The sequence below is a fragment of the Mandrillus leucophaeus genome, unplaced genomic scaffold (genome assembly GCF_000951045.1).
Source record: "Mandrillus leucophaeus isolate KB7577 unplaced genomic scaffold, Mleu.le_1.0 Scaffold17, whole genome shotgun sequence".
Lineage (NCBI taxonomy): Eukaryota > Metazoa > Chordata > Mammalia > Primates > Cercopithecidae > Mandrillus > Mandrillus leucophaeus.
In genome coordinates, this window is record NW_012101698.1 from 6,304,492 (window position 1) to 6,328,074 (window position 23,583).

Sequence of the window (23,583 nt, forward strand, 5' to 3'; positions counted from 1 at the left end):
TAGTGGGAGCCCTCTGGGAAAGGGGTCCCTGCTAGTCCTCCCTCAGGTCCCTGGCAGGTCCCAGGCAAAGAGAGTACCAGGGTAGCACCCAGGGCACCTGGTGGGGCTCACGGGGCCACGCTGATGAGTCACAGGCTGTGGCTTCTAGGGCCACACGCCCATAAGAAAGAAAGGCAGCAGGGAGCGAGGGAGGCTGTCCCTGCAGCAACACCCAAGTGCCAGTCAGTCAGCAGCCACACGTGGGGTGGGATTGGCAGAGCAGTGCCCAAGTGGACTCAAGGTTAAATCGAACTCACAAAAAGGTAAAGTCAGAGGGAAATGGGATGTGCTCGGAAAAGCACACAGCCCCAGCCAGCTCTGATGTCACGCAGGGTGAGCCCAGAGCAAGCAGGGTGAGGCCAGAGCGAGCAGGCTGGCACGTAAAGTGAAACCCATGCTTCCCCGTAGGAGGGGCGGAGAGAGAGTGCTCGCCTTCTCTGTGTCCTTGTGACTGAAGGAAGCCATGGTGCTGGTGGCCATGGCAGGGAGCTGGAAGCTGGGCGCTGGCCGGCGGCCAAGAGGCTACTGTCACGACTTGTACATTTTTGTTTCCAAACGGACACAAGAGAACCTGATGCTGACAGTATTTGGCATTTTATGGGAAAATCCACGTGTAACCTAAAAGTCGGCTTTTGTGGTCCTGTCTTAGTCTGTGTGTCTCAGCGTATTTAGTCTGTATCACCAAGCTAATACCTGAATTTTTTTATTTCTTTGAGACAGGCTCTTGTTCTGTCACTCAAATTGGAACGCAATGGCCCACTGCTACCTCTGTCTCCTGGGCCTAGGCCATCCTCCCACTTCAGCCTCCCAAGTAGCTGGAACTACAGGTGCACGTGACCACACCCGGCTAATTTTTGTATTTTTAATAGAGATGGGGTTTGGCCATATTGCCCAGACTGGTCTTGAACTCCTGACCTCACGTGATCCGCGCACCTCGGCCTCCCAAAGTGCTGGGATTACAGGTGTAAGCCACCTTGCTAGGTTAACACCTGATTTAAAAAAATACGTGTGTGTGTGTGTGTGTGTGTGTGTGTGTATCTATCTCATGCTCTCTTGAGTACAAAGAATAGTGGATTTTATAGCACATCATACATGGAAATACCTCAAATATCCAATAAAAAAGTCCTCCCTCTTCCCAAGACAGCAGCTCAATAATCCTGTTCCTTCCAGTTCTATCTAACCTCAAAATACTCCAGGGCATGCCCTCTCCAATCCCTCCCCACCACCCTGCTCCAGTGAGCTACTGACTTCCTTCTTCCTGGGTAGTTTTCTCCAGGTCACTCAAGTCCTTCCTTGAGTAGGATGGTTGACTCCCTCTCTGTACCCCCAGTACCACTCACTGCAACCCCATTTGCCTCTCCTAGAAAACACAAGGCTCACCTTTTTTTTTTTTTTTAAGACTGAGTCTCATTCTGTCGCCCAGGCTGGAATGCAGTGGCACCATCCCAGCTCACAGCAAGCTCTGCCTCCCAGGTTCATGCCATTCTCCTGCCTCAACCTCCCGAGTAGCCGGGACTATAGGCACCTACCACCACGCCTGGCTAATTTCTTTTTTGTATTTTTTTAGTAGAGACAGGGTTTCACTGTGTTAGCCAGGATGGTCTTGATCTCCTGACCAAGTGATCCGCCCGCCTCGGCCTCCCAAAGTGCTGGGATTACAGGCGTGAACCACCGCACCCAGCCACAAGGCTCACCTTAGCAGGGAAGGGCTTACCATACATAGCACTATCAATGTTTTTGTCTATACTACACTTTTCAGACTGCTCGGAGTGGTAGACACAGGTCTCTTCTGGGTACACCCACCTGAACCACCACTGCAAGCAGAAGACAAGGCATTTAGCGAGTTGGTATTTCATGAGTGTTTACTACATGCTCAGCCGTCTAATCTTCCTAATAACTGCATGAATTAGGCACAGTGCTTATTCCCATTCGGCACATGAAGGGACCTGCCCACGGGGCAGTCTCACAGCTAGTGAGGGGTCGAGCCAGCGGTGGGACCTCAGAATATTCTCTTTACCACCACGATCTTCTTCTCCAATCATTCTAGCAACTGATCTATTCATTTTCCAACTTTATTTTTGAGACAGGGTCTCTTGCTCTGTCACCCAGGGCTGGAGTTCAGCGGAGTGATCTCGGCTCACTGCAACTTCCACCTCCTCAGCCCAAGTGGTCCTCCCACCACAGCCTCCTGAGTAGCTGGGGCCACAGGCACACGCCACCACAGCAGGCTCATTTTTGTATTTTTTGTAGAGATAGGGTTTTGCTATGTTGCTCAGGCTGGTCTTACACTCCCGTTCTCTAGTGATTTGCCTGCCTCGGCCTCCCAAAATGCTGGGATTACACGCATGAGCCACTGCACCCAGCCCATTTTCCAACTTTTAAAAAGTCATACTTTCCATCTGTGATTTTTACCCAGTTGGTATTTATAATTTCTTGCCTCCTGTTGTTTGTGAATGTTGGGGGTAATTATCTTTTTTTGTCCAGTGGTGTGATAGGTTCCAATAGGCAGGGACCTTGTGGATTTCTGTTTCCTGTTTTTAGACCCGTGCCTAGCCTGGGTCTGGCAAATACCAGATGCTCCACCCACATTTCCCCAGTGGGCTGTGTTTCAGTGCTGGGTCTCTGCAAGCAGCCAACGTTTCCCAAGACTCCTGCCATGTGGTGGGCCTGGCTGTGGGGGCGAAGCCCTGAAACTCTGCAGGGCTCACACTCCTTGGGGATGTGAAACAAATGGAGTGGGTGTATCTGCCCACCCTGCCACGTGGTGGGGTGTCTGCCTGAGGGGGTGGGCCAGGACACAAAACATGCATCTTGCACTCTGGGCTGGATAGGGCAGTGCCCAGATAAAAGGATCAAAATTCCAACAATCTAGATCATAGATTCTCAGTGCCCTTTGGCCGAGTACATAGGAAAGGCATGAGCAGAATCAAAAATATATAAGACTGGTATGAGACTGCCAGTGTTTTATTTTGCCAAATAAAAATATTTCAAGGGCAGGCATGGTAGCCAATGCCTGCAATCCCAGCACTTTGGGAGGCTGAGGTGGGAGGATTGCTTGAGGCCAGCAGTTTGAGACAAGCCTGGGCAACAAAGTGAGACACTGTCTCTATCACAGAAAAAAAAAAGCCAGGCGTGGTGCTAGTGTGCACCTGTAGTCCTAGCTACTCAGGAGGCTGAGGGAGGAGGATCATTTGAGTCCAGGAGGTTGAGGCTATGAGTAAGCTATGATTGTGCCACTGCACTCCAGCCTGGGCAACACTGAGACTTTGTCTCAAAAAAAAAAATTTTTTTTAATTTACTATCAGCAACATTTCATAAACAAGAGGAAATTTCAATACCAAATATATAGGAAGTACGTGTTGTCAGGATAAAAGGCAGTTCTTTCCAAGGAAGGCAGTTGGCAACTTTATACTGACATTTACCAAAAAAGGTTCTATTTTATTATTTTTAAAATTATTTTCTTTTTATAGAGATAGGGTCTCACTATGTTGCCCAGTCTGATCTTGAACTCCTGTACTCCAGTGATCCTCCTGCCTCTGCCTCCCAAAGTGCTATGATTATTGCTGTGAGCTACCATACCCGGCCTCTATTTTAAAATATTTATTAATGCAGAACAATTATAACAACATTCTGTTTTTATGAGCATTAATTGCACATAATTGCTCTTTGGGCTCAAGATGGTTGATGTGGGGCTCGATGATCTATCTGTAACAGGAAGTAAACCAAATGTTCACCATGTCCTGGTTCTAAGGTTCTAGTTCAAAAACTACAAAAATCCAGTTTCTTAGAGAGATGCTAAATAGAAACAGCCGTTAAAAGCTTCCTCATTCAACTGGAAGTATCCTGAGTGACATGAGGAAAGCAGAGGAGTCCCTGCTCTGTGGATTTCTGTCCTGCTCCTGAGAGCCGGGGGAAGGGCAGTGGGTCATACCCCGAGCGGCTCCATGCCCAGCACAGAGCGGCCAGGATTCTCTCTCCAGAATCCCTCTGAATCATGGACCAGAGCCAGCCAAGGGCTAGAAGAGGAGGCACCCTCTCTATGGAGGCTGAGGAAAAGAGGGACAAAGGGGAAGGGGGTGGGCATGGCCTCTTCCTATCCTTCTCCTTCCTGCTTCTGCTCTAGGATCCTGGCGCCACCCCAGGGAGCAACGTCAGGACTGATATGCTTCTGGCAAATAAGCCCCAGACTGACTAAATAAGCAAGGTACTTTCTGGGTGGCTTCATCGGGACCACACCCCTCCTTGGCAGAAGCCCAGGTTCTTATCACAAGGTGGGACACACCTCCAACATAGGAGGAGACTCCAAGGAAAACCAGAGCCCGTGTCACACGGTGTCAGTAGCAGGAATACTCCTAGGTACAGGGACACGTCCTCCGGTGCATTGTTCATTGATTCATTTTCTCAAGTCTAGTTGTGAGATTCCGGGTCTAAAACCTCTCCCTACACACAGCTAAGACAAAGACCCTCCTGAACAAGGTCTCCCATTCCCGCCTGGGGGACACCAGGACTCCAGGAACCCAGTCCTGCCAGGAGCGGCTGCGCTGCACGCACGCCACACACGTTGATCTGGGCCACGTTTTCCAGACTCCCGCCCCAGTGTTTATTTTAGAGTTGAGCCAGCTCACCCTTGAATTCCACAGGTGAACACCATCCATGAATCACGAGTGTGTAGAGGTCATTCCTGGGAACTAGGGTACAACTCCAGCTTTAAAAGGCTTTTAGAAAAAGTTTCTTGGAAACTTTCACATTCATTATTTAAAAGGCTCTCCTGGTCCTGGAAGCAAGCCAAAGGGTGGTTTTTAAACACTTTAAAATCCAAAAAGTGCCTTAAATGAAGATATGTGTGCTTTTTTTTCCCCCAGTATTTGGAAATTATTCCAGATGATGCCTTTTTTCCAATATTTGGAAATTATTCCAGATTATGCCTTTTTTTTTTTTTTTTTTAAATCAAGGTCTCACTCTGTCACCCAGGCTGGAGTGCAGTGGCATGATCTTGGCTCAGTGCAGCCTCAACCTCCCAGGCTCAAGCAATCCTCATACCTCAGCCTCCCAAGTAGCTGGGCATGATGGGTATTCACCATCATGCCCAGCTAATTTTTAAATTTTTTGTAGAGATGGGGTCTTGCTTTGTTGCTCAGGCTACTCTTGAACTCCCAAGTTCAAGCAATCCTCTCACCTCAGCCTCCCAAATAGCTGGGACCATAGGTGTGCACCACCATGTCCAGTGAATTTTTTATTTTTTATAGAGACAAGGTCTTGCTATGTTGCCCAGGTTGATCTCAAACTCCTAAGCTCAAGCGATCTGCTCACCTTAGTCTCCCAGAGTTCTGGGATTACAGGTGTGAACCACCGCACCTGGCTGGTGATGCCTTTGAATTGGGTGGGTTTCAGTATTTCGTAAGGGAAGTGAAAAATTTTGTAGTTAGACTCACACTGGCTTTCACAGGAATGATCAGCACAAGTGTTGATGAGTGTGGCTTGACAGGGGGTGCCCAACCCATCTGTGTCAGGTCACAGCTTTCTTGTACCCTGAGGCGGACAAGACTATCCCAGGGCAACAGTCTGGTGCTGAGAACGGAAGCCTTCATTCCAGTCCCTCCTGGCCTCTCTGCCTTGGGAAGGCAGGCAGGAGAGACAGCTCGACACTCTTGTGTTCAGGCCCAGGGCTGTTGAGTGGCGAGGGGGCACCTGGCTCTCCTGATACCGCATTTACCTGTTGATTGTATCCCAAGCTAGCCTGTAAGCACTGTGCGGTAGAGACCCCACTCAATCTTGCTCACTGCTCACTCCCTAGTCCCCAGCACAGTCTTGACCCGCCAATACCTGCTGAGTGATCCATTAGCGAGCAGGTGGGTGGCTGGGTCGACTCTGAGAGCCCAGGCCTGGAAAGACCACCAATGTGTGGGGAGGGCAGGCAGGAAGAGAGCCGTCCACAGCCCATGTCTACTTGGAGAGAGAAGGATGGGCACAAGCAATGGCCAAGGTGCTCTGCCAAGGAGACGGGGTCAGCAGGCACTGCTCATTCCCAGCCGAGAGCCACTGGACATGCTGGGCAATGGAGGGTAGGGAGGGCACTTCAACCTCCTTAGATCCTTCCAGCCATAGTCCAAGGCCACACGAGAGAGAAGCCTTTGAGAAGTACCAACCCTCAATGCTCCCAGCACAACACCAATTCCTGGCTCATCACCAGGCATTATTTCCTCTCTGGTCAGCCCAAGCCACAAGGACAGCATCGAGTCACTGTCAATGAAATTTTTTTTTTTTTTTTTTTTTTTGAGACAGAGTCTTGCTCTGTAGCCCTGGCTAGAATGCAGTGGCACCATCTTGTCTCGCTGCAGCCTCCGCCTCCTCAGTTCAAGTGATTTTCCTGTCTCAGCCTCCTATGTAGCTGGGACTACAGGCATGTACCACCATGCTTGGCTACTTTTTTGTATTTTTAGCAGAGACAGAGTTTCACCATGTTGCCCAGGCTGGTCTTGAACTCGTGAGCTCAGGCAATCTGCCTGCCTCGGCCTTCTTGGGATTACAGGCATGAGCCATGGTGGTGCCTGGCCTGTCACTGCATCTTCGTATCAGGGAGGCTGCAGGGAATGAGGCAGACTACAGTGAAATAGAGGGGCCACGCCCTGTTATAAGAGGGCAGCTCTGACTTAGGTCCAAGTCATAGGAAGATGGGGACCAAGGGTTGTCAGACCTTCTGATTTCTCTTCTTCTCTCTTTTTCTTTTCTTTTGACACAGACTCTCACTCTGTTTCCCAGGCTGGAGTGGAGCGATGTGATCGTGGCTTGCTGCAGCCTTGAACTCCGGGGCTCAACTTTTATTTTTTTAATTTTTTGGTATCAAAGGGGGTCTCGCTATGTGGCCCAGGTTAGTCTCAACCTCCTAGCCTCAAACTCCTGGCCTCAGGTGATCCTCCTACCTTGGCTTCCTAAGGTGCTGGGATTACAGGCATAAGCCACTGCGCCTGGCCCCGATTTCTATGAAAAGCTGGAAAAATACATTTTTATGTAAAATCTCCAGATTTTAAAATGTGACTTGCATTTAAAACAAATGATGTGAGCCAAACCAACATGTATGGATATAAATGTGGCCCTTGGTGTGCCAGTTTGAAACTCCCAGGCAAGTTGCAGGCCTCCTGCTCCCTGGGATGCCCTGTCCACTGAAAATGATGAGCAGGGACAGACGAGAGCAGGGGTTTTCTCTGCCCTGACAATTCCTGGAACGGGGAATTCCAATGGGGAGCCTGGGGTATACCCTCATGGGGCAGGCGTTCAGGGCCAGTTGCACGAAGGCCCAGGTGGAGTCGGGGCAGGCAGGCGCCAAAGGGACCAGAGTCCCAGCAAGGTCTGATGAAGGGCAACCTCAGGCAGGGACTGGCTTCTAGAGAAAGCAGTAGGTCAGGGAGCAGAAGTGGGTGTTGGACCTGGTTTTTCCTGGTTCTCTTCACCTTACATCTAGAAAGGTGATAAAATTGGCCGGGCATGGTGGCTCATGCCTGTTATCCCAGTACTTTGGGAGGCCGAGGCAGGTGGATCACCTAAGGTCAGGAGTTTGAGACCAGCCTGGGCAACATGACAAAACCTCATCTCTATTAAAAATACAAAAACTAGCCAGGCATGGTGGCAGGCACCTGTAATCTCAGCTACTTGGGAGGCTGAGGCAGAAGAATCGCTTGAACTCAGAAAGTGGAGGTTGCAGTGAGCTGAGATCTCGCCACTGTACTCCAGCCTGGGTGACAGAGCAAGACTCCATCTCAAAATAAATAAATAAGAAAGAAAGGTGACAAAATCTGTGAGGGGTAAGGAATCACAGTAGAGACTCAGGCCATGCACCAAGGGTGTTAGTTCCAGGGTCTCGCTTCCCAGTGTGGAGGTTGTGGGTTGAGCTATGCCAGTCCTCACAAAGATCTCTATGCTGAAGTTCGAACCCCCAGAGCCTCAGAATGTGACTTTCTTGGGAAACAGGGTCATTGCAGATGTAATTAGTTAAGATGAGGTCATTCCAGTGGGCCTTATAAAAGGGATGATTTGGGCACAGACACAAGCATGTGAAGATGGAGGGAGAGATGGGAGCAATGCCTCTCCAAGCCAAGTATTGTCAAGAGCAGCTGGCAGTCCCCAGCAGCTCAGGGGAGGGCTGGAACAGACTGTCCCCCAATGTCCTCAGAAGGAACCCACCCAGCCAACACCTTGCTCTCAGACTTCCGGCCTCCAGAGCTGTGAGACAATACATTTCTGTTGTTCAACCACCCAGTTTGTGATAGTTTGTTACAGGAGCCTAGAAAACCTGTAACAAGGCCTGAATCAGTTTCACCTGGGATCAAGAAGGGTCACCAAAGGAAAGGGAATTCAAGAAGGAGAGGGGACAACCGAGGGGGGCATCTGAAGTGCTGAGGAGCCAGGAGTCTGCCCCTCACCCTAAGCTGAGGACGCGGCAGAAACCAGGATCCTTCAGTCAGCACAGCGTTGCCACCCAGCCCGCAGGGGCAGGCCACACAGATGGCCCCGGGGGACAGGCATTCAAGTAGGTCCGTTCCTAGCCCACTGCTGCCCACCTGCAGCCAGGGGCGGCCTTGTTCCCCTTCTTTTGGGCCTGAGAGGTCACTTCCTAGTTTTTCCCACATGGAAATGCTGCGCGTGGAGCAGTGGAGCAAACTGCTGCCCTCTTTGGTGCAAATCTTGTTCTATTCTGCACTTCCCCCATCCCCCAGGTGGCAGCTGGGACAGCCCTGCCACCTCCACCACAAGCACCTTCACCACGGCGCACATGCGGCGGCATCTCACCGGGACGGACATAACTCTCCCTGAGAGACTGGCGGGAGGCATTCCGCACACGGGGGAAACTGAGGCACAGGCGGCTTGAGTGACTTATTCAAGATCTCTCAAGTGACTGCTGGAGGGGCGGGGGGGGGGCGGTGGCAGAGAGCAGCCCACTCCCAGGGCTGTTCCCGGGAAGGCTCCCCACGTACCCTCCTTTCTCCCCTCCTGGAGGACTCCCTGGGAGGTCCCCAAGCCCCCAGCTTCCTCCAGGGTCCCAGACCCTGTCCTCCCTAGAGAGGGTTTGCTTGGACGGCGCACGGGGGAGAGAACAGAGAAGAACAACAGAACGTCTGCGCTCTGCACCACAAACAAACAAGTCCACCATAGAGGCAGCCTGAAAGGAGGCAGTGTGCGGCGGGCGGGGGCTGCGGGCGGGGGCGCCGGCATAAAGGCATGTTGTTCGGGAAAGCCGGGGCTGGGCACCGCGGGACGGACAGATGGCCTTTTATCCCACAGCCTGGGTTTTGCCTGAAAACCCCTTTTCTGAAAGGGAATGGTTGCCTCGGGCCTTGGGTCCAGCTACCCCCACCCCATGGAGGCCCAGGGGGAAGGTGGGGGGTCCAGGTGTGGCAGCGCCCCTGGGTGGTAGGTGGTCCCTGGCAGCTAGGAAGGGGCAGGCCCCAGAGGGAGATGATGGTGCCAAGGCTGTCCCGAGCCGTATCTGTATCTGCAGCGAGAGTCTTTCTTGGGGAGGAGGCTCTGGCGTTCACAAGCCCACCTCTGCGGCCCCAGGGGGCAGTCTCCTTGGAGCTGGTGGTTTTTGGTGAAAGCTTTTGGCTGAAATGAAGGCAGCGGATCCGCTTGCTTCCATCTTTAATAAGCTGCCCTCTGCCTTTCTAGATGCAAACCAGGAGTCAGGACCGACCAGGAGCTGAGCTCTAGATGCCTGTGGTGGCCTAAGAAACCGTATCTGGCAAGTGACAAGGGTCAGAACCCCTGAAGCCCACCCACCCCTCGCCCTCCCCACAGTCATTGCAAGGCGATGGGCCCTGCAGGCCACTGTCCCGGTATTCATGGGAGCCAGAGGAAAGAAGGAAAGAAAACCAGCGGGAAACGTGTGCCTGAGCTGTGACCAACTCTCCAGCTCAGGTGTGTGGAGAAGGACAAAAAGACAGTCCTGGGTCCCGGGGCGTTGACTGTTCACCGCGGACTCAGCATCCATTCTACTCGTGAAGTGAGCCCCCTCTAATGCCACTGCCAGCAACCTCGACACCAGAAGCAGAAGCCAGTACAGGTGGGCAGGCAACCCAGGACGTGGGAAAAGGGGCCAGAGGCTTGAAAAAATGAAATTACCACTGGGAACGCATTAGGATACCCTCCGTGGGTTTTTAAGCCACTAGCTCCATTTTTTACCAAATGTTGCCACTGACTGTTGGCAGCCACCGGGATCCTCAGCCCTCCAGTCTCTAACCTCCGATTAGGGCAAAGTTTCCAGGAATGCACTGAGTCAGGGAGACACGTGGGTTTTGCCACTGAATGCGGGACCTGGGGATCTGGAGAGGCCCCCAGGGAAAGTCTCTGTGCTGGGAGCACAGCTGGAGGGGGCGTGACCAGGGCTTGTCAGGGTAAACAAGAGGGGCTTTTGGAGGCTTCCCTGCTGGGTCCTTCCTTACAAAATCCTGCCTCTCGGGTGCAGTGGTAAAATGGGAGGATCTGAGTTTCAACTCCAATGAGCAGCATCAACAGCTCGCAGGACATGAGTTCCTTAAAACGTGTCCTTTTGCAGACTTGCCGAGACCACTTCTGGACCATATTCTCTCAAGACTGAGACCTCAAGCCACCTCAAGCAGGTTTACAGCATGTGCTATCCACAAGGCACCCAAAATATATTATCTCCTCACTGACCCAACTGGTATAATACAGCAAATTTCAGATCTATTGCATAACACTCCAATCTAAGAATTATCCTGTATTTTGCTATTTTTAAAAGGAGAATCAAGACTACTGATTTACAAACAACCTCATGTGCCATTATTCCAGAAACAATATTTCTAAATGTGTCTTTTATAATCTAATAATTTAAGAAAGAAAAATATTGTTCTTGGCACTGTTTACAAGATGGCAAATGATTATGCTACAAAAAACAATAAAAGTCACTGAACCGTTTTATTAAAAAACCCAAACGACAGCAGCAGCAGCAGCATCAACAACAACAAGACCCTCCTTCATACCTCCTACTTCTTTTTGCTGATTCAAGCGATTCCCTCTCCCCATGCCTGGCCATGCAGTCTCCTCCCTGTGCAGTTAAGGATGTTTATGCTTGGGAAGATTGGCTGACTTGTCTCAGGTGGCATGGTGTGTTCTAGAAGACAAGTCCATTGGATTCAGGCCAATGTTCTCTTTTTTTTTCACTCTTTGTGTCTGTGTGCACGTGTGTGTGTGTGTGTGTGTGTGTAAGAGACAGGGTCTTGCTCTGTCAGCAGGCTGGAGTGCAGTGGTGCAATCACGTCTCACTGCAACCTCAGCCTCCAGTTCCTGGCTCGAGCAATCCTTCCATCTCAGCCTCCTGAGTAGTTAGGACTATCGGCACATGCCACAAAGGCCGGCTAATCTGCTACTTTTTTTTTTTTAGAGATGAGGTCATGCTATGTTGCCCAGGCTGGTCTCAAACTCCTGGTCTCAGGGGATCCTTCTACCTCAGCTTCCCAAACTTCTGGGATTACAGGCATGAGCTACTCTGCCTGCTCCCACTGTACATTTCTTTCTGTTTGTTTTTTGAGACAGAGTCTCGCTCTGTCACCCAGGCCGGAGTGCAGTGGCACAATCTCGGCTCACTGCAACTCCCAGGTTCAAGTGATTCTCCTGCCTCAGTCTCCCGAGTAGCTGGGATTATAGGCACGCACCACCATGCCTGATTTTTTGTATTTTTAGCAGAGACAGAGTTTTACCATGTTGCCCAGGCTGGTCTTGAACTCCTGACCTCTGGTGACCCACCCGCCTTGGCCTCCCAAAGTGCTGGGATTACAGGTTTGAGCCACTACACCCGGCCCCATCACACATTTCTTAAATTAGCGAAGTCTACACAGTGAATCCTAGAACTCATGACAACTGCTGACGCCTGGTGGGTACAGCCTCCATTCTATGTGTTATACTCGTCACCATAATGCTGCTTCAGCCCCAGGAAGTGACTTCCTTAAATAACCACAGGGTAAATTGTCTTTCTAGGAGGTCAGTGCCTGCCTGACATGGCCACAGGTAAGGGACCTCACTGAATACACGTTCTGGTGTGGTCAAGCAGAGAGGGCAAGAAAGAGCCATTTGTGAATGACATACGGACAGCAGCTTCCTAGATAGCACCATCAGATTGGGTGCCATTATCCCAGAGAGAAATGCCTATGGTGCTGGGTCACAGCTCTAGACCAGCACCATCTGGCAGGATTTTGTCCGGTGATGGAAATGTTCTATATGTGTGCTGTCTAATATGGCTGGTGGTTCCCACCTTGGACAGCTCAGCTCTGGACTCATATACTCAATCACTATTCGAAATCTCTACTGATATTTCCTTGGCACCTCAAACCTGACCCCAGTGAACTTTGATGGTCCTATCCCAAACATTGGCCCCCACCCCAGTATTAGTCATTTCCATAAATCAAATCACCCAGTTGCTCAGGCCAAAACCTTGGCGTCGTCCTCAACTTCTTCCTTCCCCTCGCTGCTGGCATCCAATGCAGCAGCAAGTTCTTATGGTTCCATGTCCATGAAAATTTCAAATTCCCTTCATCCTCACAGTCACCAATCCAGGCCACCCCCATCTGCCACTTGGACAACAGCAATGGCCTCTTAACTCCCCTGCTGCTTCCACTCTTGACCACCCCCCGACCCCAAGCCCAATCTGCCCTCCACATGGCAGCCAGAGCTATCTGATCAAATGCAGAGCAACGTTGTCAGTCTTCGGCTTAAAATCCTGCAGTGGCTGCCCCTGGTTCTCAGCATAAAATCTAAATCCCTGGCCATGACCCGTGAACCCCACCAAGTCAGGGCTCTTGTCCACCTCCTTCCACTTCAGCCCCCACCACACTCCACCCCTCCCCACGCTCCAGTAATGCCAGAGTCTCCTCTCAGTCCTGTGTGCCTCAGAGCCTTTGCACGTGCTGTTCCCTCTGCCTGGAATGTTTCCGACCCAGGATATTGGTCCATACAGAATGTTTCTATTCTACAGAAGCACTTGCTGCCACCTGTAATGATCATGTCTGTCTCACTCCTCTGAGGTAAGCCCCATGAGTGTCTCAGTCAGGTGTCTTTTTGTCTCCAGTAACAAGCAGGATGCCTGGCACAGAGGAAACATTAACATATTTGTGGCTGAATGGAGGAAGGGATGGTGGGGAGCAGGAGGCAGCCCTGTGAGCCCCCGAGACAAACTGGGGCCCTGGCCAGCCTCACCTTTGGGGACTGTCCTTCCCTGACCAGGGTAAGTGTCCTGGGTATAGTGCTGCACCTGTCCAGGTGAAGATGGAGTGACGGTGGGAGGCCATCGCAGATCTCCCTGGCCAGGCCTGGAGGGACGACTGAGAGAGACCAGAATGTCACATTCTCCAGCTCCTCCAGGGGTGCACAGTCCTGCCCAGGAGGGTCCAAGCACGCAGCAGCTCAGGTTCTGAAAACACCTGTCCCTCACTACCTAGCAGAAACCCACCCCTGCTTAGCAGAAGCTGGAGCTGAAGGGACTCCTCACCCTCCTGCGTGGGTGTAATCCCTGCATCCTGTTTCACAGCTCTCATATGATCTCACTGTAGCCACAGAGAATCCTGTAGGGGAGGCAGGGCATAAGGAAATCACTGCTCAGAGAGGTTGATTAACTTGCCCAAAGTCACACCGCCAGTTAGATACAGAGCCAGAACTAAAGCACCATCTTAGGCTCCAGATCCTGGACTCCCTCCTCTGTCTCAGAGGGCAACAGCATGGGCTGCCCAGTAAGTGTCCACAGCGCAACTGTTCTGCACCAAACGCCACGCACCACAACAGGAGCCTGAGGATGTGGCTTCTTTAATAACCCCATGAACAGCAGGGCGAGGTGGCTTACACCTCCCAGCACTTTGGGAGTCTGAAGCGGGCGGATCATGAGGTCAGGAGTTTGAGACCAGCCTGGCCAACATAGTGAAACCCCATCTCTACTAAAAATAGCTGGGTGTGTTGGCATGCACCTGTAAGCAGGAGAATCGCTTGAACCTGGGAGGTGGAGGTTGCAGTGAGCTGAGATTGTGCCTCTGCGCTCCAGCCTGGGCGACAGAGCGAGACTCCAGCTCAAAAAAATAAAAATAAAAATAAAAATAAATAAATAAATAACCCCATGAGCACTGCCTGCCAAGCCATGCCCAGCACCTCCATTTTCTCCATCTCCATTTTCCTTCTGCCCTTACCCTTCTAGGACAATGAGTTACAACAAACTTTACGGTGCTCAAGAGTCACACAGGGTACTTACGAAAAATACACATTTCTGAGGTCTTGACTCCAGAGATTTACATTTTGTAGGTTTGGAGGGTGACCTTAGAATCTTTTAAAAATATAATCTGTGCACACTAATTCTTTAGTTACACATGGATTTTTTTCGCTCAAGTGAAGCATCAAACTTTTCACATAAGTCTTTGACATTGAAATCTCTGTCTCTATTGGAGTCATTTTTCTGCAATAGACCGTAGTTCTCCAATGAGCATTCATAATCACTTTCATCTAGGTTGTTTGAGCGGCAGAAGTTGTTTAATAGTAACTGTACCGGGGGGAGGCACAGTGGCTCAGGTGTGTAATCCCAGCACTTTGGGAGGCCAAGGCAGGTGGATCACTTGAGGTCGGGAGTTCAAGACCAGCCTGGCCAATATGGCGAAACCCTGTCTCTACTGAAAATACAAAAATTAGCCAGGTGTCGTGGCACATGCCTGTAGTCCCAGCTATGCGGGAGGCTGAGGCAGGAGAATTGCATGAGCCTGGGAGGTGGAGGTTGTAGTGAGCCAAGATTGTGCCACTGCACTCCAGCCTGGATGACAGAGCGAGGAGACTCCATCTCAAGAACAAAAAACAAAAAACAACAAAAAAAATGTACTGGGAGGAATAGTGTCCCTTCCCCAATTCCCCCTGCCAACTCATGTCCGTCCAGAGCTTGTGAATGTGACTTTGTTTGGAAACAGGATTTTTATTTCTTTATTTATTTTGAGACAGGGTCTGGCTCTGTCACCCAGGCTGGAATGCACTGACGTGATCTCAGCTCACTGAGACCTCTGACTCCTGGGCTCAAGTGATCCTCTCACCTCAGCCTCCTGAGCAACTGAGACTACAGGTGCACGCCACCACATCCGGGTAATTTTTGTGTTTTTTCCAGACAGGGTCTCCCTATGTTGCCCAGGTTGATCTGAAACTTCTGGGCTCTTCAAGTGACCCTCCTGCCTCGGCCTCCCAAATTGCTGGGACGACACGCCTGAGCCACCACACCTGGTCAGAAATAGGATCTTTGATATAATCAATGTAAGATTGGTGGTGTAAGCCCACCCAATCCATGCTAGTCATACTTCAGTATGACTAGCATCCTCCTAAGAGGGGACTTAGGAGACATTGACATAGAGCCACCTGTACGGGAAGAACACCCATAAAGATGGAGGCAGGGATGGGAGTGATGCAACTACAAGCCAAGAAACACCAAAGGACAGCAGCCCCACTAGAAGCCCGGAGAGGGGCTTGAAGTGGTTCTTCCTCGCAGCCTCTAGAGGGAAGTAACCCGGCTGAAATCTTGATGTCTGCTGTCCAGCCTCTAGAAGCATGAGATAATACATTTCTGGTTTTTGCTTTTTTTTTTTTGGCATGGGGTGGGGAATGGAGTCGTGCTCTGTCGCCCAGGCTGGAACGCAGTGGCGCCATCTCAGATCACTGGAACCTCCGCCTCACAGATTTAAGTGATTCTCCCACTTCAGCCTCCAGAGTAGCTGGGACTACATGCATGCGCCACCACACCCGGCTAATTTTTGTATTCTCAGTAGAGACGGGGTTTCGCCATGCTGGCCAGGTTGGTCTCAAACTCCCGACCTCAGGTGATCCACCCACCTTGGCCTCCCAAAGTGCATTGTTTTAAGCCATCCTGTGTATAGTGCTTTGCGATGGCCAACATGATATCACTGGAAATTTGATCCTTTGCTGCATGTAACCATTCATGTGCTGTTATTTTATATTTCTACTCATTCTTTAAGAACACCCCTGTGAGTGATCTCCACAGGGTAACTACTTAGTATTTTGTCCAACATTTTGTTAGGAAAACTTCAAATATACAGTAAACTGGGAGAATCTCACCAAAAGCACCTGAATCCCCTCTAACCTGGATTTCACCATTCACATTCTACTCTTTCTTTCCAAAGCAGTCTTTGTAAGGTTTGTGTATACCAGCACTAACTCTTGCAAATGTGAGGTCACCTGCTTAGGAGTGACTATGAAGCTGGTGTTAAGTTTATTTGGCTCTCCTTTCCCCCTACTAAGCATAATTTTCATATAGTTAAAAAAAAAAATCAACTGTAAGGGTGTAGTTTGACAACAACATGCCTCCTTACAGCCAATGCCCAAATCAAGACACAGACCAGTTCCATCTCTCCGGAAAGTCCCAGGAATCTATTTTAATATGCTCCTCATGCAATTCTGATGAAAGGAACGAGGAAGAAACGGGGAATATGTATCCAGTTCCCTTGGCCAGAGGGAGAGTAAAGTTTGAGATTCACACGGCTTTCCAGGAGAGGTGCATGTTCCCTCTAGCAAACATGGCTGCCCCCCTGCCGTCCTAGCCTTGGTCATCCACGCACACGTGGAATCCGGCCTGCAGGCCTCCCCTCTACCCACAGGCTTTGAACACAAAGCAGGAAGAATAAGCAGGACCCACCTGAATGCTGAGTTCCAGGACAAGCTGCGGCTACCTGCTCCTTCCACATCCCTCCCCATGTCCACATCCCCTGGCTGAAATCACTGCTATTCCATCACTGCTTGGACAGATAACCACTACGGGCCACACACATGCTGCCGAGGGCTGCTGCCTGCAAGCATTTCTCCAAAGTGACTTCTTATCTGCTCCAGCCACATGACCTCAGGGCCCAGGGCAAACCCGGCAGCCCTAGTCTTTGAAAGTCAAACTTGACTGTGTTCACCAAGGCTGGTGACAGGCTCCAGAATCACTCCCACCTCCTGTTCTTTTTCTTTCTCTAGTGGAGCAGAGACTTGGCTGCAAGGGAATGCAAGGAGGGAAAACACAAATGGCTAAAACCTAATACAACAGTAGTGATTTCATTGGTACAGAATATAGTCCAAAAACAGACCTAAATAAATATATATGTAAATGACTGATATGTGAAAAGGTAGGTTTTTTAAAAAAAAATCAGTGGAAAAAGATAGATTATTCAATAAATCTACTGGGACAACTGGTAATTTGGAAAAATATAAACCTAAAATAATACCTATCTTTTTCCTTATACCCCATCCCCCCAAAAAATTCCAGGGAAGCAAGACAACTATCAATAGAAAGATGGATAAAGGACATGAAAAGGCAGTTTGCTAAAAACGAGGAAAATGTTTACAAGCATGTGGAAAGACTCAGAACCTCCCTTATCCTTCATATAAATAAGAATTTGAACAGGGAGCAATTTTTTCATCCATTGAAGATGATTAAAAATACTAACACACAGAATTTGTGAAAGTGTGGAGAGGTATTCTCACACGTTTTTGGAGGGAGTTAAAATTGGTACAACTGTTTTGGGGGCAATTTGGCACTATCTATTAAAATATAAGATGTGTATTATTTGGATCCAGAAAATCCAAATCCAGGACTCTGTATTATGGTTGATTTGCATATATATGCAAAGTGATTATGTAAGGATGCTTCTTGTGGCACTGATGTAACAGGAAAAAGCATCAATAGGAACAGCTGTTAAAAAAAATGGAGTAAACCTATATTGCTGATATGGAAAGAGGTACAAAATATGTCATTGGGTGAAAAAGACAGCAAGTTGTCAAGCAGTCTGTGTCACACGATTCCTTTATGTGAGAAACAGAATAATATATGCATGGCTGGGCATGGTGGCATACACCTGTAATCCTGTCACTTTGGGAGGCTGAAGTGGGTGGATCATTTCAGCCCAGGAGTTTGAGACCAGCCTGGGCAACATGGCAAAACTCTGTCTTTACAAAAAAAAAAAAATACAAAGATTAGCTGGGAGTGGTGGCATGTGCCTACAGGCACATGCTACAGTCCTAGCTATTTGGGAGGCTAAGGTGGGAGGATCACCTGAGCCCGGGAGTTCAAGGCTGCAGTGAGCCGAGATAGCACCACTGTACTCCAGTCTGGGTGATAGAGTGAGAGCCTGTTTTTAAAAATAAAAATAAAAAAATAAATGTGTGTGTATGTGTATATACATATATATATGTATATGGGTAGAATATATGTGTGTGTGTGTATATATATCTGTAGAGTCTCTGTGAGAGTACACAAAAAATAAGGGTATTTATAGAGGGACTAGAGCAAGAGGGAAACAATTCTTTTATTTTTTTGAGACGAAGTCTTGGACCGTCACCTGGGCTGAAGTGCAATGGTGCGATCTTGGCTCACTGCAACCTCAGCCTTCTGGGTTCAAGCAATTCTCCTGCCTCAGCCTCCTGAGTAGCTGGCATTATAGGCACACAAACCACACCCGGCTAATTTTTTGTATTTTTAGTAAAGACAGGGTTTCACTATGTTGGCCAGACTGGTCTCGAACTCCTGACCTCGTGATCCGCCTGCCTTGGCCTCCCAAAGTGCTGGGATTACAGGCGTGAGCCACCGAGCCCGGCCAGAAACAATTCTTTTTCGCATATTCCTCTCAACTATTTAAATTTTTATGAACTATATTAATATGTAATTATTAGGATAGAAAAAATCTACAGTCTAATTTTAATCAAATATGCTATCCATCCCCTGAACAAACAGAACACTGCAGAATGTGATAAATCTTTGCCATCTATCCTAATGAAATGCCATTAGTGAGTATTAATTAATGTCAATTAGAATGAGAGTTTCCAGGCCAGGCACGATGGCTCATGCCTGTAATCCCAGCACTTTGGGAGGCTGAGGTGTGTGGATCACTTGAGGCCAGCAGCTCGAGACTAGCCTGGGCCACAGAGCAAGACCCCCATCTCTACAAAATATTAAAAAATAATTTTAAAAAATGCAAGTGTCTAGGACACAGTGGATTTGAAACAGTCCGGGAAAAAGCTCCTTCCCAGCCCTTTCAGCAGGTACCGCTTCCTGTATCTAGAACATTCCAGGGGAGCCCTCCTGAAGGCCTTAGGATCTTGGCTGTATGCAAGGCTCAAAGCCAGGTAGCTGCCTACAAACTCTGCTCTCATTATGGCTGCCTGACTCTGCACTAAACTTCATGAGTCACCTTGGTCCCCTGCCTTATCAGGTCATGTCCCACTCTCTTGTACCTGGCAGGTTCTCCCTTAACACGGGTCTAGACTCATGACATCTAGTCTGGGACATTCTTTATACTTTTATCCTGACAGAGAAGATACTTAGGTGGGACCAGCAATTAGAACTCCAGGATTCATTTATTTCTATAAGGGAACTTCAATGTCAGTCTTTAACGTCTTTAAATGTGCACCAACATACTACACACGTTTCATTCATGACACATCTATCTTCCTCCCTTTTCCCAAGTCAGACCAGCCACTGCTGTAGAGAAGGTCTGATGTGGAGGCCCCAGGTCTTACTGCTGAGATGGGCTTTTTCTGGCAATGAGGGAGCAACATGTCATCGGCTAATTGGCTGGGATCAGCTCTAACCCACAGAGGGTGCAAGGCGAACTCACCTTTGTGGGCGAGATCAAGAGTGGTGGAGGAAGTAAGAGTTTCCCACTCCTTTTTCCATTCTTCCTACTAAAGACCCTTCTTAAACGTGTTTGATGAGCTCACCTGTGTCACCCACATGTACTTCCATGTTTTCTAAACAAGAGAAACCTAGATAGAAGGAACATTTAAAATTCCCTCACTTTCCCCTGGAAGGCCACCTCTGCCAGCAAGACACTCCAGAGGTAACCGCAGTCCTGGGCTGCTTAGGGAGTCACAGCCATGCTGGCTGGAAGGCGCGGTGCTGGCCTGAGGCTCTGCCTGCCTATGGGCTATGGTCTGGCAGTGCAGCCAGGGCCTCGACTGGGAACTGCCCTATTTCACCCGGACAGGACTTGCATCTTGGAAAGAAGCAGCAGCAGCCACCTCCTAGGGGTCCCTCTTCCTCTCCTGGTGTCTGCTGGAGCACTGATGAACATGGCACATTGCAACCCCATGGCAAGGTTTTTAGGAAGGAGGTGAGGATCTACAAAGTTACCTCATCCTGGACAGCCCCTCCTCCGGCATGCAAGGACAAAGTGACAAGAATCTTAGCTTAGCAGCTTCCTTTCCTGACCTAGCAACTCCTCTTCCATGTGTGATGGAACAGATGAAATCCCTCTACAGGGATCGTCGTCATTCAAGTGTTCTTTATGTGAGTTCCTGAAGATTCAAATTGCAAAAGACAGGAGAATTGCTTGTCCACTCCCCTGGATACCCCCTACGCCGCCGCTACAGCTGAGCCACACACCAGTGACCTCCAGGCAAGTCAGACCAGCCTCCAGGACACCAGGCCCCCCAGGGAGCGTGCTGGGAGCCACAAATCATTATTATTTCAGGTCTCCCATTTATTTGGGGTCTTTCACAGGCCCTACTGCTCATAAAGGAAGTATTTCTCTAGCCTGGCTAAGCTAAAATTGTCTAAATTAAAGGCTTCGGGATACAACTGCAGCAACCAAGCATTTCCTCAGTGCCCGTGACGCCAGGTAAAGTTTCTGAAGCCAACACACCATCCCAGCTCCCACTTTGACCTGCACTCCCTCACCCCATGAAAGGGCAGCTGGCAGGAAGCCAGAGTGATCCGCGGATTAATCAGTAACTGAGCATGCAGGTAGTCAATGACACGTCAGAGGAAGATACGCCTGCTCCCCCCAGGAAATCCCTATCACATGAGTATATGCATTGCCTCACATCATCCTAGAAGACAGGTTTATGAGGTCTAGAAAGCAAACAGCTTCAGCCTTAGGATCCTTCTCCTTCTGTCTTCAGAGGCCTGACTTTAGCCCAGTCAGAAGGATCAGAGGGGACCTTGGATGGTACCTCATCCCTCCTAGATCTGAAAGAAATGCATTTGGTACCCCTCAGCTTAATCTCATGACTAAGATTTGTCCCTAATGAGTATGCACTGAAAATACTGGGCACTTGGAGACCCATATTGCAGGATCTCTCTGAACTACAGCTTCCTACATCTACTCCACCCACTTTAAGAGTTCAAGTAGAAATCTATGGGATGGGGTGGGAGGAGGGAGAGCATCAGGAAAGACAGAGAATGGATGCTGGGCTTAACATCTAGGTGATGGGATGATCTGGGCAGCAAACCATCGTGGCACACGTTTACCTATGTAACAAACCTACACATCCTGCACATGTACCCCTAAAGTTAAAATAAAAGTTGGAAGGGAAAAAAGTCTATTGAAAAATATTTTGAAAAATGTAGATAGGGCCAGGTGCGGTGGCTCACGCCTGTAATCCCAGCACTTTGGGAGGCTAAGGCGGGCGAATCACCTGAGGTCAGGAGTTCGAGACCAGCCTGGTCAACATGGTGAAACCCCATCTCTACTTAAAATACAAAAATTAGGCACGGTGGCACACACCTGAAATCCCAGCTACTCAGGAGGCTGAGACAGGAGAATCACTTGAACCAGGGAGGCGGAGGTTGCAGCGACCCGAGATCATGGCACTGCACTCTAGCCTGGGCAACAGAGCAAGACTCCGTCTCAAAAAAAAAAAGAAAAACGTAGATCAATGTAGATCACTATATACACTTAAGGTGTGTTACCATTAGCTCTACAGGGATCATCGTTATCCAAGTGTTCTTTATCTGAGTTCCTGAAGATTCAAGTTGCAAAAGACAGCAAAAATCATGTAGATATTTATGAGTCAATAAATTTATGAGTTCAATAAATTTTTATTAGTCAATAAATTTATGAGTTCAATAAATATTTATGAGTTCAATAAATTTGGCCCTTGCTCAAATACTGACCACCTCCTCCCCCAACTTTGCCCTGCCCATCTAGGCAAAGTGTTCTCTCTTTGATGGTTAGAGGGTGCTATCATCCAACAATATGCAATGTAACAAAATGCAAAGTAAGATAAACATTCATGCAGAAAAAAAAATAGAAAACTTCATGAAGTCACTGAAAGCAATGGAGAACTGTTTGACTCCAACTCCATTGCCAAATAAGCAGGCCAGTGTCGAAAGAGAGGCAATGAACGGAGGAAGAAGCCTTTCAAAAGAGATAGACCTTTGTCAAAGGATGAAGAGAGACCCTTAGCCCTTAAATACCCTTGTTAATAAGATGCCCCATTTAGGAGTATGCTGTGAATGTTCAAACTGGAGTTTATGGCATGCTACATTGTGCTTCCACACAATTTTTTTTTTTTTTTTTTTTTTGAGACAGGGTCTCACTCCGTCACCCAAGCTGGAGTGCAGTGGCGTGATCTTGGCTCACTGCAACCTCCACCTCCCAGGTTCAAGCAATTCTCCTGCCTCAGCCTCCCGAGTAGCTGGGACTATAGGCATGCGCCACCATGCCTGGCTAATTTTTGTATTTTTGTAGAGATGGGGTTTCACCATGTTGTCCAGGCTGGTCTTGAACTCCTGACCTCAAGTGATCTGCCCACCTTGGCCTCCCAAAGTGCTGGGATTACCGGCATGAGCCACCACGCCCAGCCCATACAATTTTGTTGGAAAAACCACACAGATGCACAAAACCAACATGATTTGACTCATTATTTGCTCAACTTAAGAATTGGGGCAATACTGTGATCTTTAAGTCCTTTTCAGTTTCTTTTTTAAAGATAATAAATTTCCCTCTCCCAACCCCTTGTCCTATGTCTATGAAATTTTGGTTTTCATTTAGAATAGAGTAACTTTTTTTCTTTTTCTTTTTCTTTTTGAGATGCAGTCTTGCTCTGTTGCCCAGGCTGGAGAGTAGTGGCACGATCTTGGCTCACTGCAACATCCGCCTCCCTGGTTCAATCAATTTTCCTGCCTTAGCCTCCCAAGTAGCTGGGACTACAGGTGCACACCATTATGCTCAGCTAATTTTTGTATTTTTAGTAGAGATGGGGTTTCACCATGTTGGTCAGGCTGGTCTTGAACTCCTGACCTCGTGATCTGCCCACCTCGGCCTCCGAAAGTGCTGGGATTACAGGCATGAGTCACTGCGCCCAGCCTAGAATACAGTAACTTTAAAAAGTGACTTTTTATTAGGATTCAAGGACTCTTCTACTTGGGTCTAAGGAACAACTGAATTTTTTATAGCACTTTGTCTCCAACCAGCATAAGCCATTGTGGTTGGTTCCAGAAGACTTTGCCTGGCACAGGAGAAAGCAACCATGAAACCAAGCTCATCTGTCCTTTTCCCTGTTTGGGGGCAACACAGGATCATAGAAGTTGGATTTATTCAGTCCAGTGAGGTGCTCCTTATTGCTCCACAGCAGAGTCTCAAAGTGCAGGCCTTCATCAAACTGACTTTAAAATTTGAGGTCTTTCTTTGATCTTTGTGAGTAAATGATGCCATTTCATAGATTTTCATTATTACAGAAGACTAGGGGCTACTTATGGGCACCTAAGTGGGTTATTATGAGTTATTAACATTTGGATTTTTTTTTTTTTTTTTT

The 23,583-nt window shown here is 48.8% G+C and overlaps 1 protein-coding gene across 2 annotated transcripts in view; it reads right to left on the bottom strand.

The window, feature by feature from the left end:
- Positions 1-23,583, bottom strand: part of FA2H (fatty acid 2-hydroxylase) — a 74,300-nt gene that overhangs the window by 32,129 nt on the left and 18,588 nt on the right. The gene's annotated exons all lie outside the window — the stretch shown is intronic.